The sequence below is a fragment of the Gossypium raimondii genome, chromosome 8, assembly GCF_025698545.1.
Source record: "Gossypium raimondii isolate GPD5lz chromosome 8, ASM2569854v1, whole genome shotgun sequence".
In the NCBI taxonomy this organism is placed as follows: domain Eukaryota; kingdom Viridiplantae; phylum Streptophyta; class Magnoliopsida; order Malvales; family Malvaceae; genus Gossypium; species Gossypium raimondii.
Window position 1 is genome coordinate 13927079 of NC_068572.1, and position 16186 is coordinate 13943264.

At 34.5% G+C, this 16186-nt stretch overlaps 1 long non-coding RNA gene across 1 annotated transcript; it reads right to left on the reverse strand.

Annotated features, from left to right (window-relative positions):
- Positions 1-7163: 7163 nt before the first annotated feature.
- LOC105790869 (uncharacterized) lies at positions 7164-9149 on the reverse strand. The gene is made up of 3 exons (XR_008188177.1): positions 9014-9149; positions 8405-8745; positions 7164-7654 (listed from the first exon to the last, which is right to left on the reverse strand). It is a non-coding gene; the product is annotated as an uncharacterized LOC105790869 (long non-coding RNA).
- Positions 9150-16186: the final 7037 nt, after the last annotated feature.

A 16186-nucleotide genomic window follows, 5' to 3' on the forward strand; every position in this document is an offset into this window, starting at 1 on the left:
AGGATTTACAACATCCATACGATAAAAATATTTCATATTTATTTAAAAATTTACATGAGAAGCACAAAAAAATCAATCCAATCCCTGATCAAAATGTGTGCCTCATCGGAATGGTCAACGGTTGCGAGCCGAATTCCTTCTTGGTTCAGCCTCTAGTACAGGTTGTGGTCCTAACCTCTCATCTTCTTCACCTTCATCCATAGTTGATTACCATCGGTTGCCATCGTGTATCCTCCGTTCTAGGAATAGGTGGTTGTGAAGATGGTCCACCTTGGTAGAACAATGAGCCCAGAGGTGTTTGTGACACCATCGGCATAGGGATATAACTATAATATGTCCCATACAACGATGACATAACAATCAGACTTTCGTCCAGTACTCCAAACATAGACGGCCTATACGTCATCATTGGCATTGTCGTTGTTTGAAAAATTGATGGCATCGACATGTAATATGTCAGGGATGGAGGTCCATAAACAAAACCTGGCATCAAAATAGAAGAAAAAACATGTGGTGCAATATGTGATGCTTGTGTAAAAATGACAGGGTTAGTATAAGTACCAAAATAAGTTGAGTCATATTGATCGTAGGTGTAGATGGTGGACCCGCCTCGGTAGCTTCGTCAGACCTTAGAAGCCTAGTCTCCTATCATGGCCTCCTCGTATGCGGTTGCCTACCCCTCGCCTCTTCACCTAGCAAATATAACTTTCCATGGACCTTAAACCATGGCATGTACTCTAGAAAGCAGGCTCACTCGATAGCGATAATGGCCTCGCGAGTAGGTAAAAAAGCATACCTATTGTTCCAAATGTTGATATATTGCGCGTGGAATGTAGGCCAATGCTCGTCCGTTCTCCCCCACAAGTCGATATGATACAAATCTTCGATGTCTTAGGGTGCCGATGAAATCGTTTGCCTATATCTAAATTGTTGCAACACTCTATCCGACTCATGCATCTCCACAGTAATGTACACTACCAATGACACATTCACGTGCCAGATGTTGGGATTTACCAAGAATTTGAATGGGATGCATTCTTAAAATTTTAGTTATCTATATACTACTAATGTTTAAATGAACTACGTTAATATTATATAATTCAAATTTAAAAAATACATACATCCGCTTCCAATTGTTGGTCTAACAGAAGTTGTATATCTCGAAGCTCATCCAGTAGTCCCACGTAACTCAACCCATGGTTTCACCTATTGAAATAATATGTTAACACAATAATTTAAATTTTAAATAATTTTATTATGGTAAATATATTATCTAATGAATTTTACCTTGTTACAAGTGAAAGTGTATAAGGGTAGTCTGCTCGAGGACATAAAAATGGCAGTCCGCACTGTGCCCATGATTGTAATGGTAGCATGCAACCACCGATTTTGATTTTTTGTGATTCTGTCGCCCAACAATCTCCCGATACAACGTCGCTAACATGACTGACCCCCAACTGAGTTCACCCACTTCTCTAAAGTCGACGAGTTTTAGATACCACCTTAAATGGATAAGATTTCGTGACTTATCGGACATTAGGAGACCCCGATAATTATAAAGATGTACACTCGAGCATGTTGTTCTCTTTAAACTTCAGTCGAATCCTCATCGGGACCACTGAATTTCTTCTTAACCAATTCATATCTATCCGGTCTCCATAAATCGTTTTCCGAATCCTTCCCAAAAGTTGCTCGCATACGTCTCTCTAATCGACTGCGTGAACTGACCCAGTCACTACCTGCCCATCCACCGATAACCTGAGCTGTAATTGCACGTCGTCCGGAGTGATAATACACTCGGCACATGAAAGATGGAATGTGTGCATCTCGAGTCTCCACCTTCCCACCAACGCACTTACAAGTGTGGGGTCCAATTTACACCCCTACCCATAAGGGTCACGTGCAAAAATCTGGCATCTCTGAAGTAGGGTTCGATTAAGGGTGATAAAGGAGCGGGTAGGTTATGAATATACGTCTCCAAAATTTCATTTTTCGCCTATATATAAAAAAACATACAAAATATTAAATTCCAATATAACAAGAAAGTATTTAAATTAAATTAAATTAAATATAATAAAAAAATTCTTACCATTTGCAATTGATTTACATAAATGTGCTTGTCATCTGAATGAATTAGAGATTTTGTCATTGTTAATTTCGAAAAACACGAAATAAATTGTAATAGAGAAAATAATTTACGAAAATCTTAAGACAATTTTAATAAATAAATAAAAAGAGTTGAGAGAGAAATAAAATTTGATTGAGAAATTCAGAGGGAATTGAGAGAAATTTGAGAATGTGAGAAAGAGTTGAGATTGAATTGAAAAAAATGAAATGGGGGTATATAGAAATTTAAAAAGTGATTGTTAGGAAGGGAGCAGTTGTTCCAACAGGTGGGGGGGAGTCGTTGCTCTCTAACGGCTAATTAAATAGTCATTGGAGAAAATAGCCGTTAGGAGTTACCGTTAGGGAAAAATCAGCTGATGTGGTAGAAAACGCTTCCACACATTGGCATTTTCCTACAAATCAGTTGAAAATGCTTCCAGCTTAGTCCCATCAATTTTCAAAAATTCGGCCTAATTAGTAAATATTTAAAAAAACCTACATTTTTATGTAATTGGTATTCTTTCCGAAGTTAAAGTGCGAATCACGCATTTGCAAACTTGAACATGAATATGAGAGTGAATCTTAAATTAGTATGTCTTTTGTTATCCATATGAATCCCTTTTTTCCTCAAAATACGAATACTCAAATCTTAAGCTTTAAGCATTCATAAAAAAATCTGTCATTCTTACTGAATTTTCAATTCGGATATTTTTGGTCCCACGGGTATGAATCCTGTGTATATTTCGATAGAAGGTTGCGTCCCGTATTAGGGTTGTTTAATTTACTAAAAATAACTTTCCAAAAATATTTTTTAAAAGTTGATTGAATTTTTGAAAAATATGATAATTTTTGTGTTTAGATGATTTTCATTAAATATTTTCGTTTGTTTTGAAATTTTAATAAAACAAACTCAACATAAATATTCTGTAACTGAAATATATTTATTTTATTACTTAATTTAAAAACTAAATTTGAATGTTAGTTATATATTAATAAAAATATTAATTGAAATGGTTTTTTCTCTAATCTAAAACGAAATTTTGCTAATAATTGTTTCATTAATGAATGTATATAAACACCAATTAATTATTTAATCATTATTTAATTAATTTTTATATAAATACTAATTAATTATTAAATTATTATTAGAGACTCAATGCCCCAGTATATTACGGAAATTCTAGAAAAAACGAGCTTTTAATAAGCTCACTTGTAATAAGCGGATCAAAATTCAATTCACTTACATAACAACTTCGTAAAAATTAATGAAAATATTTGCGAGTTCGATTTACGAAAACACTTATTTTTTCAAAACCATTGACTTTAGGGTCGAACCACTTGTACTTTAACTATCTATCCAATTAGCAAATTTATTAAATCAAAATCCAATATAACACTATAATAAACTTGTAGATATTATTTAATAATATTTACGAAATCGACCATCAGAGAATGGGTTCCAAAACTACCGTTTCCGATACCACTAAAAATTGGGTTGTTGCAGCTCTCCTCCTTTAAAAAATTTTGTCCTTGAAATTTTTACCAGCAAAAAGGATAGGATACAGTGTTTTCAAAATTTCTTTCCGTCCAACTTCCCGTAGCCTTTTAAATATATTTTCTTTTCAAATCACCTAAATTTTTTGACGATCTGAAGTAGGTTTCAAGCAATCTCGAATTAATCGAACCTTTCCTTCTGTCTCACATGTCAAATCAATTCATGTCAACTTTTTATCGCTTAACTCTAATTAATACAAATGAGTTATGTATTTGCATCCGTATAAAGCCTCGTATAGTATCATTTAATACTCAGTCGATAACTATTATCATATACAACAATGCAACTTATCTTCTAGTATTTGAATCAGTCGCTTTGATTTTCTATCAATCTAAAGATGACATGTTGTACCCAAATTTAGTTCTGTGCCTAAAGCTTCATACAATCTATCACAAAATCTGAAGGTAATTCTCGAGTCTTGATTAGAAATGAGAGATAATAGCATATAATGTAATTTGATAACTCAGAGATGTACAGTTCAATTAACTTCTCAAGTGAAAAGTCTATTATGATAGGAATAAAGTATACTGGCTTGGTCAACCTGTCAAGTATTACTCAGATCACAACTTCTTTTTCCGATATTAAAGGTAAACTCGATTCAAAATCCATAGCAACTTGTTTTCATTCCCATTCTGCAATCATTACAGGTTATAGGAAACCTGACAGAACCTAGCGTTTGACTTTATCTTGCTGGCATATTTGACATTTAACCACATAATCTAATATTTTGTCTTTTCATTCCCAGTCATCAGTGTAAATTTCTCAGTTCACACAAATAGTTTTGAAAGCACAAATTCTCGCTATTATCAATATCGATCTCTAAAGTCTAAACATTTTAACAAGTCTTCATTTATCTAACAATTCCATATCATTTTTCTATTATTCCTAAATTTTTTATAGAAATATCAGTTTAGTTCTCAGCTTGGTTAAAATGGCATCGTCACGTTCCAAAGTCAAATGAGTATTCGTTACTTTCAGAGCAAACAAAGACTTCTGACTCAAAGCATCATCTACTACGTTAGCTTTTACTCAGATGATAATCAATAGTCAAATCATAATATTTCAACAATTTGATCCATCTATGTTGTCTCAGATTTAACTCTTAAGTTTCTATTAACATAACTTTCGACTATTCGGGCATTTATCCAACCAAACAAAGCTGACATTTTTCTGTAACAGTTTTGACAACGGCAGAGTTATTATCAACAAGTCTACAGCAAATGATCTAGAATATCTATTACGTCCCAGAAAATTGTCCCTCTGTCATAACTTTCAGAGATTTTCATTTCACAATGCTGAAATTTTGTTTCAGATAAATACATATACTTTTGCCAATATTATAAGTCTCAGAAATTTTACTTCTTGAACTCTGATGGGCGTCAAAACCACCAAATATAAATTTCTACGACAAAAATAACAGTACATTGAAATATAGAGCAATAAGGTCGAATCCACAGGAACTGGTTATCTAATTTCGCCTTTTTTCGTGACCAGAATTGTTGTCGTGGTCATAGTCATGCCCACGACCTATGCGTAGCAATGCTGAAAAATAAAAAAGGGGGGTTTAAATTGATAAAGAAAATAAAATAAGGAAATACGTAGTGTAATAAAATAAAAATAAAAACAGATTCGAGATTGCAAAAATAAATTTAAGCAAATAAAGTAAATTGGTAAATAAAATATTTTTAAGCTTAGCCTTAGCCTCAGTGTACTCCAATCTTAAATCGATCCTTAAAATAGATTTTTCCTTCCAAGCGATAAGCTAGTTATAGTGACCAAGAACATCCCGACTACCAACTTTTCCTTATGTAGTCGATCCCGACAATACTTGCAAACCGAATCTTGCCAAATTTCTAACTACGATACACGTGTTCGCAATTTAATATTTTGACAGCCTTATGATCTGAAAAGCCCAACTCGAATCAACAGCCTCAACCGCGTGGGTTTTTTAAATCCGATCTCTATCTCCCTTGATAGAATCCAACTGGCCTTTTCCACCTAGACACGTCAATTTGTTCGTGGGAATTCAAACACAACACAATCGATTCGACTTCCCAACTGTATGCCAAACAACTCCAACCCAACGTGCACTTTGAATCGAAGTTGAATCAACTTTAAGGGACGAATTTGTACTATCCCATATACCGAGAGATAGAAAATGTTGCGTTAAGAGGTTTTTTTGAGCGGGTTCATATCTCACGATTGTTTTGTTGGAGCAATTTCTGAGCTAAAGCTAAATAGGGGTTTAGTTAATCATTGAAAGAATCATGCTTGAAAATAAATGATTTAAATGGAATTGTGGAAGGTGGAAAGGGAAAGGGGCTTAGAAGGTAATTAAACCAATAAAGTTTGAAAGTAAAAGAAAAAAAAATGAAACAGCAGAATGGAGAATGTAGAGATGCATAAAGGAAAAAAATAAAAAAAATTATTAAATGCCAAGGCCAAAGTGTGTGTCTCATTAGTTGTAGCCACTAGGTATTTATACACACTTTTAGTGCTAAAATTTAGCTAGAAATTTTCATAAATATTATCACTAAATAAATAAAAATTTTAAAAATCAAATTTAAACTAGAGATTAAATTCAAACTAATTACAGAATTTTAACAATATCAAAAATCTTTCAATATTTATCTAGCCACTTTTTTAAAATCTTCAACCCTTCAATCTTTATCCAGCCATCTTTAAATCTTCAATCTTTCAATCAAGCCCTCCTCTTTTCTTTTTGTTTCAATTTTGCCTCTTTTTGTAAGAGTTTGAATTCAGCACACCAGCTTCATTCCTGATAAGAAAATCCTAAATTTAATAGCATTTTATCAGATAATTAGCCAAAAATAAATATATTAAAAATATGAATTTATCTTGCTATCAAATTCCCCCTACTTAGCCGATGCTTGTCTTTAAGCATGATATCTACTAAAAAGAACTCGTTAATCCTTTTCAAAATCAAAACCCCCTTTCCTAGTCAAGCATACTACAAATAATTAAATGAATAAAAAATAAACAATTGCAAAACTCAATCAATAAGCATTTTATAAAATCTCGAACAGTATGTCAAATTCAAATATTTCACTAAATTTAGGCTTAGTTAAACATACGAAACGATCATACTTAATATATACTTTTACATATATATTTTTTTCAAACGTAGTCAAATCTTATGACACGATGTGAGACGACAACCCAAGCACCTCACCCCGGTTACTCAGCCTGACATGTTCTCTTTATTTAATTGTTTATTTTTAATGAATTCGAGACATAATCAAACCTTTTGACGTGAAACGAGAAGACAACCCAAGCACCTCATCCCAGTTACTCAATTTTATATGTCCCTAATCGATTTATTTCTCATTTCTCAAGGCAGCTTGGTTAGCAGAGTGTTACAAGTTTTAGCTCGTCACCAAACCTTTTGACGCGAAATGAGATGACAACCCAAGTACCTCATCCCAATTACTCAACTTGGTCACATTTCTAAATCTTCACTCTTAATTAAGCTAATAGCAAATTTATTTAAAACAAGTGCTTTCATTAGGCAAGTTAAAAAAAACAAACAATTTTCATGAAATATTGACTAAGGCATAACATTTTCAATTCTACGTTATTCATGATTCACCCACTTATTTAAATAAACTAAACATAAGAAGTAGAGGTTTATTTCCGAAACAAATTAAGAAATTATTCTTAGCAAATCACATGCAAAGAAAAAAGTATGGCATGATCCCCCTACTTAGCCCACATTGCCCTTAATATGCAAAAAGAGTAACAATAGTGGAGAAAAGTGTAATCCCGTGCATATTTAATAGGCCGGAGGGCAATAGAAGTGATCGCTTTGCAAGATGGTGACGATGCTTGAGATGTTAGCTCTCATTGTTTCTAGGCGAGCCTCAATGTAATGAAGTTGTTCATCCACAGTGGAAGATGGTTGCTCCTCTTGTTTGCTAGTAGCCGAATTGCGTCTTCGTCAAAAGACTTTATTGCTTCGAGCGATTCGTGTACCTGGGGGAACAAAATAAAATGAAGTAGAGGTGCTGGCAAGCAAACCCATAAAATCCAAACAATATTCATCCAAAGGATCCATATTAAAAACATACGTTAATGATGAAAAATTAGTTCTGGATGGGAGTATACTTTTACTTAGATGTATGATGTAGGGGCCGAATATGAGAGGTGATGCCGAATTACAGTATGAAAATTACATTCAAGCTAATATCCCAAATTGACCCTAAAACCAGAATGCGTGCACTATAAGAAAAATAGTTGTCTTAGTTAAGACAGATGTAGAATCATTGTAGCCCGAATAATTAAAAGCAAGAAACCTATGAATGTACCTTAGGGTCGGTTCATGCACTAAAAAAGCTTTAGAGGTCTTAGAATTGTAAGACCGGGATATTGAGTTAGTCAAAACTGAGTAAGTGGAACCGACATCAAAATCACTAGGTATCTCAAGAAGAACACTATGGTACGAGTCAAATTGGACATCGCTAGGGTCAACAAAACCCATGGCTATGTTAAAATGAGAAATAGACATAGAAAATGAATTACCAAGCAATTTGAATTTAATTACATCCAGGGTTTTAACTGTCCTAACTACAAACATATTAAAATTAAATGTCGCATAAAATTTAAACACAAGTTCATAGTATGCAGCACAGTAAATATTCATATATGATGTCTAACCAATAGCAACAAAATAATTAAATACTGACTCACGCATGTTAAGTGCATCAATAGTAAAGAGAAAGATACATTTACAGACTGGAATTGGCCGATGTTGAATTTCCTCGTATCTTGTTTGGTGTTTCGATGTTATAAAATTTAAAAATCCTTGAAGCCTCTGTTCTGTCGGCATTGTATAGGTTTGGCCCCGTTGATTGCGCCTATTATTACGAGAAGGCTAGTACTCATTTTTTACTAGGCTTTGCGGTGGGCTTGGTATATTAGCAGCTTCAGTACTGCTGCTCAGGGTTGACTCTAACCTTCATTGGGCTGGTGTGATAGTGTATGTCGAGCACGAACAGTGGTCGATCTTGTTCGCCATAGAGTTAGTTGTTCACTTTGGTTCGTCATGCTAGCTTCATCTAAACGACCTATATGAAACATTAATAACAGTAAATCAGTTTGTAGGTTCAAAATGTTATACCTTGTGTCGCTAGACTCATCGAGACTAATGTGTGAACATTTCATCTTGACCGGCGTCGGGCTTCTTTGTCAATCTTGACTCATTCCAGCAACATGTATCAATGGTGGTTCTGGAACTTGATCGTCAAGATCGACGACCGATGGTGCTGAAAATCAATTTCGGCCTTGGTTTAACAAAATTGAAAAAATGTCGACTGATTAGCGTCTAGTACGAACCATGGGATTTTTTCGGGCTCAAAAATCTATCTATGATGATATACAGCAACGGCGAGCTATGGTAGACGACGGTGGATAGTGACATACTGTGGTGAATGCTTGAAATGTTGTTGAAAGTTTGGGTGCTTCTAAATGCGGCGGTAGAGTGGTTTAGGGGAAGGAGTGGTGTTTTGTGTAGGCTCGATAGTGGGGGCTATGAACGGCAGCAGTGGTGGCTTGCAAGGGGTGGTGTTTGACGAAGGGGAGATAGAAAGTAAATGTGGAGCATCGATGGTGAAAGGTGATATTTTGGGGTCGGATTTTTTTCAATGGAGGTGGCGAACGACGGAGATTTTCAAAGGGTGTTGGCGATGAAGAGGTCGACGATGATGAAGGGGGAACGATTGTTGGGTTAGGGTTTTGGAATAAAAGATGCGTGAAGAAGAAGAGTGAAAAGAAAAAGAAAGGGAAGGGTGAGGTGGGGTGGGGTGGTGGTTTGAAAAAAAAATTTAGATTTTGACTTTCTTTTTCTCTTTTTTTCCTTCTTAGTCGTCTGGCCTTTTCTCTATTTTTTTCTCTCTTTTTTTTCCTTTTGGTCGTTTGGCCTATTTTCCTTTTTCTCTTCTTTGGGTCGTGTTAGGCCGTTCAGCCCGTATATTTTCTCCATCTTTTTCCCCCTTTTTTGGGTTTGGTCTATTTGGTTTTCCTTAGCTATGTTAGGGTTTTCAACTTTTGGGATGGGTTATGGGTTTGTTGATTGTAAAAAATGTACACCCCAAATATAAATGTGCCTACAGCATAATTTATTTCCAACTTTTAAAACAAATGACTGTCATCATCCATGCTCTTGGAAAATAACACGATCAAAAGGATTAAAATAATATTTTATTTAATTTTCAAACGAAACTAGAATTAAAAATTAAATTAAATAAAAATAAATGTGGGTTGCCTCCCATAAAGTGCTTTTGTCTAACGCCGTTAGCTTGAAGACCTGAAAAATTTAATCGTTCGGCTCCTCGAAAAATAATTCCTCTACCACCTATACTTGAAAATTCTCATAAAAGGGTTTTAACCTTTGACCATTGGCCTTAAAACATTTCCCAGATTCCTCGCTTTTAATGTCAACTGCACCATGAGGAAATATTTTAGTAATAACAAAAGGACCAAGCCATTTGGTTCGAAGCTTACTCGAAAAAATTCTTAGTGTAGGATAATAAAGTAACGCTTTCTGGTCAAATGAAAATTGTTTGCGAGATATTTTCTGGTCGTGAAACGCCTTGGTTTTGTCTTTATAAATTTGGGTGTTTTCATATGCGTTTCGCTGGATCTCTTCAAGTTCTAATTTTTGATAATTACCTGCAGCATCCAATTCCATGTTGCAACTTTTCACCACCCAAAATATCTTATGTTCTAACTCCACTAGAAGGTGACACAGTTTACCAAATATGAGTTAGTAAGGGGAACATTCCTATGGGTCCCTTGTAAGCAGTACGGTACGCCCCCAATGCATCTTTTAAACGTAAGCTCTAGTCTTTCCTATTTGATTTCACGATCTTTTCCAAAATCGACTTTATTTCATTGTTTAAAACTTCCGCTAGACCGTTTGTTTGTGGGTGATAAGTCGTGGCCACATGTTGTGTCACCTCATACTTTTAGTAGAGTATCAATTACCTTGATGCAAAAATGAGTTCCTCGATCGCTGATTAATGCTCTCAGTGTGCCAAACCTGGAAAAGATAAAGTTCGTTAGAAAATCCACTATAGTTTTAACATCGGCATGTCGGGTAGCTCTAGCTTCTATCTATTTAGATACATAATCTACTGCGAGAATAATGTAAACATTATTAAATGATGAAACAAACGGTCCATGAAATCGATGCCCCATACATCAAAAATTTTGCATACATGTATAGGTGTTAGGGGCATCTCATTTTTCGGCTTAAATTCCCCATTTTTTGACATCTCTCACAAGTTTTGCAAAATAAATAAGTGTCACGAAATATGTGTGGCCAAAACAATCCACACTTAAGTACCATATGTGTAGTGCGTTTAGGACCGAAATGCCCTCCACAAGTATAAGAATGGCAAAAGAAAAGGATAGATTGTACCTGGATTTCTACGACACGTCGTCAAATTACCTGATCGAAATAGTGTTTCCATAGGTATGGATCATCCTACATATAATATCATGAGTCTCTCTTGAGCTTGTCCTTTTTAGAACGTGATAAGTTGGAATAAACAATATCTGTAGCGAGGTAATTTACCATATCTGTAAACCATGGTAAAATTGTCTGAGCTGAAAGAAGACTTTTATCTGGGAAGTCATCTTTAAGAGGTGTGTCACCTTTTGAAAAGAGAATTCAACTTAAATGATTAGCTACTAAGTTCTCACTTCATTTCTTGTCCTTAATCTCAAGATTGAATTCTTGTAAGAGAAGAATCCATCGATCCAGCCTAGGTTTTGCCTTTTTTTTCTCGATCAAATATTTTAACATTGCATGGTTAGAAAAAACAATAACTTTAGTGCCTAATAAATACGATCTAAATTTTTCCATAGAAAACATAATGGCTAATAATTATTTTTCAGTAGTTGAATAATTGCTCTGGGCAGTATCTAATGTTTTAGGGCGTAGGATATGAGTGGGGCTCTTTCCCAATTCTTTGCCCAATGACAGCTCCTACACTTTGGCTACTCGCATCGCACATGAGTTTGAAAGGGTAATCCCAATTTGGTGGTTGTACTATAGGAGTTTAAACAAGCTTTTGTTTGAGGGTTTCGAACACGTCTTCACATGCTTGATCAAATTCGAATACGTTATCTTTCTGCAAGAGATTGCACAACGGTCACAAAATCTTTGAAAAGTCCTTTATAAAGCACCTGTAAAAACCTACATGACCAAAAAAAGAGCAAACTTCCCTCATAGTCATGGGGGTATAGAAATGAGTTGATGACATCAGTTTTGGCCTTATCGACCACGATCCCTTCAGCTCAAACAATATGCCCTAAAATCAATCATTTATCTACCATAAAATGACACTTTTCATAATTTAAAATGAGATTAAATTCTAGGCATCTCTCTAAAATTTTAACGAGGTTCGACAGACATTCATTGAAAGAATTACCATAAACTGTAAAATTTTCCATAAATACCTCAATTATTTTCTCGACATAGTCAGAAAATATACTTACCATACACCTTTAAAATGTGGTTCGCGCATTGCAAAGTCCAAATGACATCCATATGTTGGCGAACATGCCAAAGGGACATGTAAATGTTGTTTTCACTTGGTCCTCTGGTCCCACTGGAATTTGGAAAAAAACCTTAATAACCATAAAGACAACAGTAGTGAGTTTTTCCTACTAAACGTTCTAACATTTTATCAATAAAAGGAAGTGGAAAATGGTCTTTTCTAGTTAAAGAGTTTAAGTTCCTATAATCTATATAGACTCTCTACCTATTTTGGACTCGAGCGGGAAATAAATCTCCTGTCACATTTTTTATTACATTCATACCATTTTTCTTGGGTACCATGAATTGGGCTGACCCAATTACTGTCAAAAATTGCATAGATCATCCCGGCATCTAGTAGCTTTTGAACTTCCTTTTTTACAACATCCAACATTTTTTACAACATCATCCCTGTTATGTCGGTGATCGTCCATCTGATTGCCCATTTGTAGTCTCTCAAGACTTCAATTAAATTCTCCTCTTCCAAAATCGAAAGTTTACTGGAAACTATTACTAGTAAAGTGTTCCTATTACCTAAATAGGCATACTTCAAGTATTCCGGTAATGGATTAAGCTTTATCTCTTGGGCCTGCAAAATAGAAGGCAACAGTTTAGTTTTAAGAAGAGAAAGTTCAAAGTATTTACCTTGGCTTCTATGAAATTGGGGAGTCTCCAATAGAACAATGGTTTCCCGAATCATTTCTCTGAACATCATTAAATTATCCATCATTTCGAGGTCTAAACTCCCGCAAAGCACTGTTTGTAATCCATCCCCTTCATTATACTCAAAATAAAATTTCATTAATGGTTCAATAATATCAACACTAGAAATATTTGATATTGTGTTGGGATGGCCCATTGCCTCATAAACATTAAACTTTACCACCTTACCGTCGAATTCCATGTGAGGGTTTCACTTCGAACATCAATCTTTGTACGTGCGGTACTTAGGAATGGTCTCCCGAGTAAAATATTAGAAGCATTTTTTAAGTGGTCGTCCTCCATATCAATAATGTAAAAATCTGCAAGAAAAATTAGTTCATTTACCTTTACAAGGACATCTTCCAGCACTCATTCTAGATATACGCATGATCTATCTGCCAATTGAATAATCACCCATGTTTCTTTCAAATTACTCGTGTTTAGCATATTAAAAATAGACAAAGGCATTACATTAATCGATGCTCCCATATCACACATGGCTTTCTTTATGTCAATTTTTCCTATTTTGTAGGATATAGAAAACATATATTGGTCCTTAAACTTAGGCAGGATTTTCCTTTGTAGCACTGTAGAAACATTATCTCCCACGTTCACCTATTCGTTTCTTTGGAGTTTCTTTTTACCGGTACACATTTCTTTCAAAAATTTTGTATAGCGTGGAACCTATTTAATTGTATCAAGTAAAGGAATATTGATTTCTACCTTCCAAAATGTCTCAAGGATTTCTTTTTCCTCTCGTTCCTTTTTAACTTGGGCGAGCCTTCTAAGGTATGGAGGAGTACAACAAATGGTTAATGAGGTGCCGGCTTTGTGGGAGCTACTGGTTTAGCTTTCTTTTTCCTGTTTAGTGTTGTGGTCACGACTTGTGCTAGGTACTTGTTCTGACTCTATTCCATCCTTTACGGTCATAGCACTTGCATTTTGACGTGGGTTTGGCTCAATTTGAGACAGTAGTTTTCCTTGGTTCTCCAAATGAGTGACCGTGAGCGCTAGCTTACTTATTTGCTGATCCATTTTTTGAAGATGCGCTTCAGTCTTTTGTTGGAACTTTTCAGTGCTAATAAGTAACCTTTCTACTATGGGTTCAAGAGATAACTTTGGAGATTGATACTGTTGAGGCGAAGGTGGTCTTGATTGATATGGTTGATTATATTTAGAATTCGATCCATAGTTTATATTTGTTTGGTCCCTCCACCCTACGTTATATGTGTTCGAGTATGGATCATAATGCCTTTGAGGTGGCCCTGGGAAATTCCCAATGGCATCTACTTGTGCAGTTGCATCCTATAGTAAAATTGGGCACAAGTCAGTTGGATGATCAGGTTGAACACAAATCCCGCATAACCGAGCTAGGTTTGATTTTCTTGCAATCACTACACCAAAACAGGCTTTTAGCGGCGTTTTTAGCGGCGTTCGGATAAAAAAACGCAGCTAAAAATCAAGCATTAGCGGTGCTTTAGAAAAAACACCGCTAAATATCCAGTATTAGCGGCGTTTTTTGGAAAACGCCACTAAAAATGAGCATTAACGGCGTTTTCCAAAAAGCGCCGCAAAAAACCTAAGCACAACGATGTCGTTTTTTGAGTTTTCGGGGCTTTAGCGGCGATTTTTAAAAACCGCCGCTAATGCTCAGGGCTTTAGCGGTATTTTTGAAGAAGCGCCGCTAATGCTCAGGGGCTTTAGCGGCGTTTTTGAAGAAGCGCCGCTAATGCTCGGGGCTTTAACGGCATTTTTGAATAAGCGCCGCTAATGCTCTATTTTTAGCGGCGTTTTTTAAGAAGCGCCACTAATGCTCTATTTTTAGCAGCGTTTTTTAAAAAGCGCCGCAAAAAATATTTTTAAGTTTTTTGGGTACATTATTTAAAATACTATTATTTAAAATGACTTTTAAGTTTTTTGGGTACATTACTGAGTGTTTTTTAATTTACATATTAAATCATTTTTTATATAATTGTAAAAGAGATTTATCACTATAGTTTAAGGTTTTTGGTTTTGGGTATATGGATTAGAGTTTAAGGTATAGGGGTTACTATTTTAAGGTTTTTGCAGATTTTTGTTAGTGGTTTGGATCCTAGTGTTTCTGGATATTTTGTTGTTGGTGGTTAGAGATTTTTGTTGCTTGATAGAAATGTGTTTAACTCTGGACATTTTGTTTGTTGAAAAACGCTGCAAAAAACATTTTATCTGTTTTAACTAGTTTATTTATGTTAATTAAAATACAATTTAATTTTAATTGAATATTTAAATTCTTCGAAAAAAATAATGACACGTAGAAAAATTAAAAGTAAAAACATAGAAAAATATTTGTTAAAATGAAAAAATTAAAATACTATTATTTAAAATAATTTTAAAGTTTTTGAGTACATGAGTCTTGATTATTTTTAATTTATATATTAAATAATTTCTTATATAATCGTAAAAGAAATAGTATTAATTTTAAAATATTGAATTAATTATCATTATAGTTTAGGGTTTAAGATTTAGGAGTTACTATTCTAAGGTAATTTAAGGATTATGTGTTTAGGGATTATGGATTATGGATTATGGATTATGTGGTTTAAGGGTTGGGGTTTAAGGTTTAGGGAGTTACTATTTCTTATATTAGTGAATACAATAATTGGAAAGAAAATACATTTTGTAATATTTATTTGCAATATTAGATCTTATAAGCAAGGTTGAGAAGTGTCCTGTAGGAGTATAGTAAAATATTTAATAAAAAAATACATGTCCATTTTTTAATGTTACTTGTGGAATAAAAAAGATAATCTATTAGTGTACCAAACACTCACTTATTTTTTAATTTTTAAAAACAAAAAATAATATTTCTAAGAATGTCATTAGGTTAATTTTAAGGTCAAAACAAGAGCGGTGATACAAGGTCTTCAAACAGTATGGGAGAACGAATATAGAAAGCTTACGTGCTTCTAGTAGAATCCATTTTAACCGATTTAACTACCAATAGCAAATTGGGCGAGTTATGCTTAATACTTAGTTTGCTCAAGCGAGGCTGAAAAGTAAGATTTCATCACGTTTCGAGATCTCAAAATAAGATTGTCGATCATATGGCCAAAATAGCTTCAAGTGGATTGGGTAACATACAACTATTTGGAGAGCCTCCAGATTCAGTATGAAATATACTGATAGTTGAGCGTAATATTGTTTCTTTATGTTGCTAGTACTTTAAAAATGTAATCAATTTGTACTGTAGTAATTGCATTAAATGATTTTAAGGTTTAGGGATT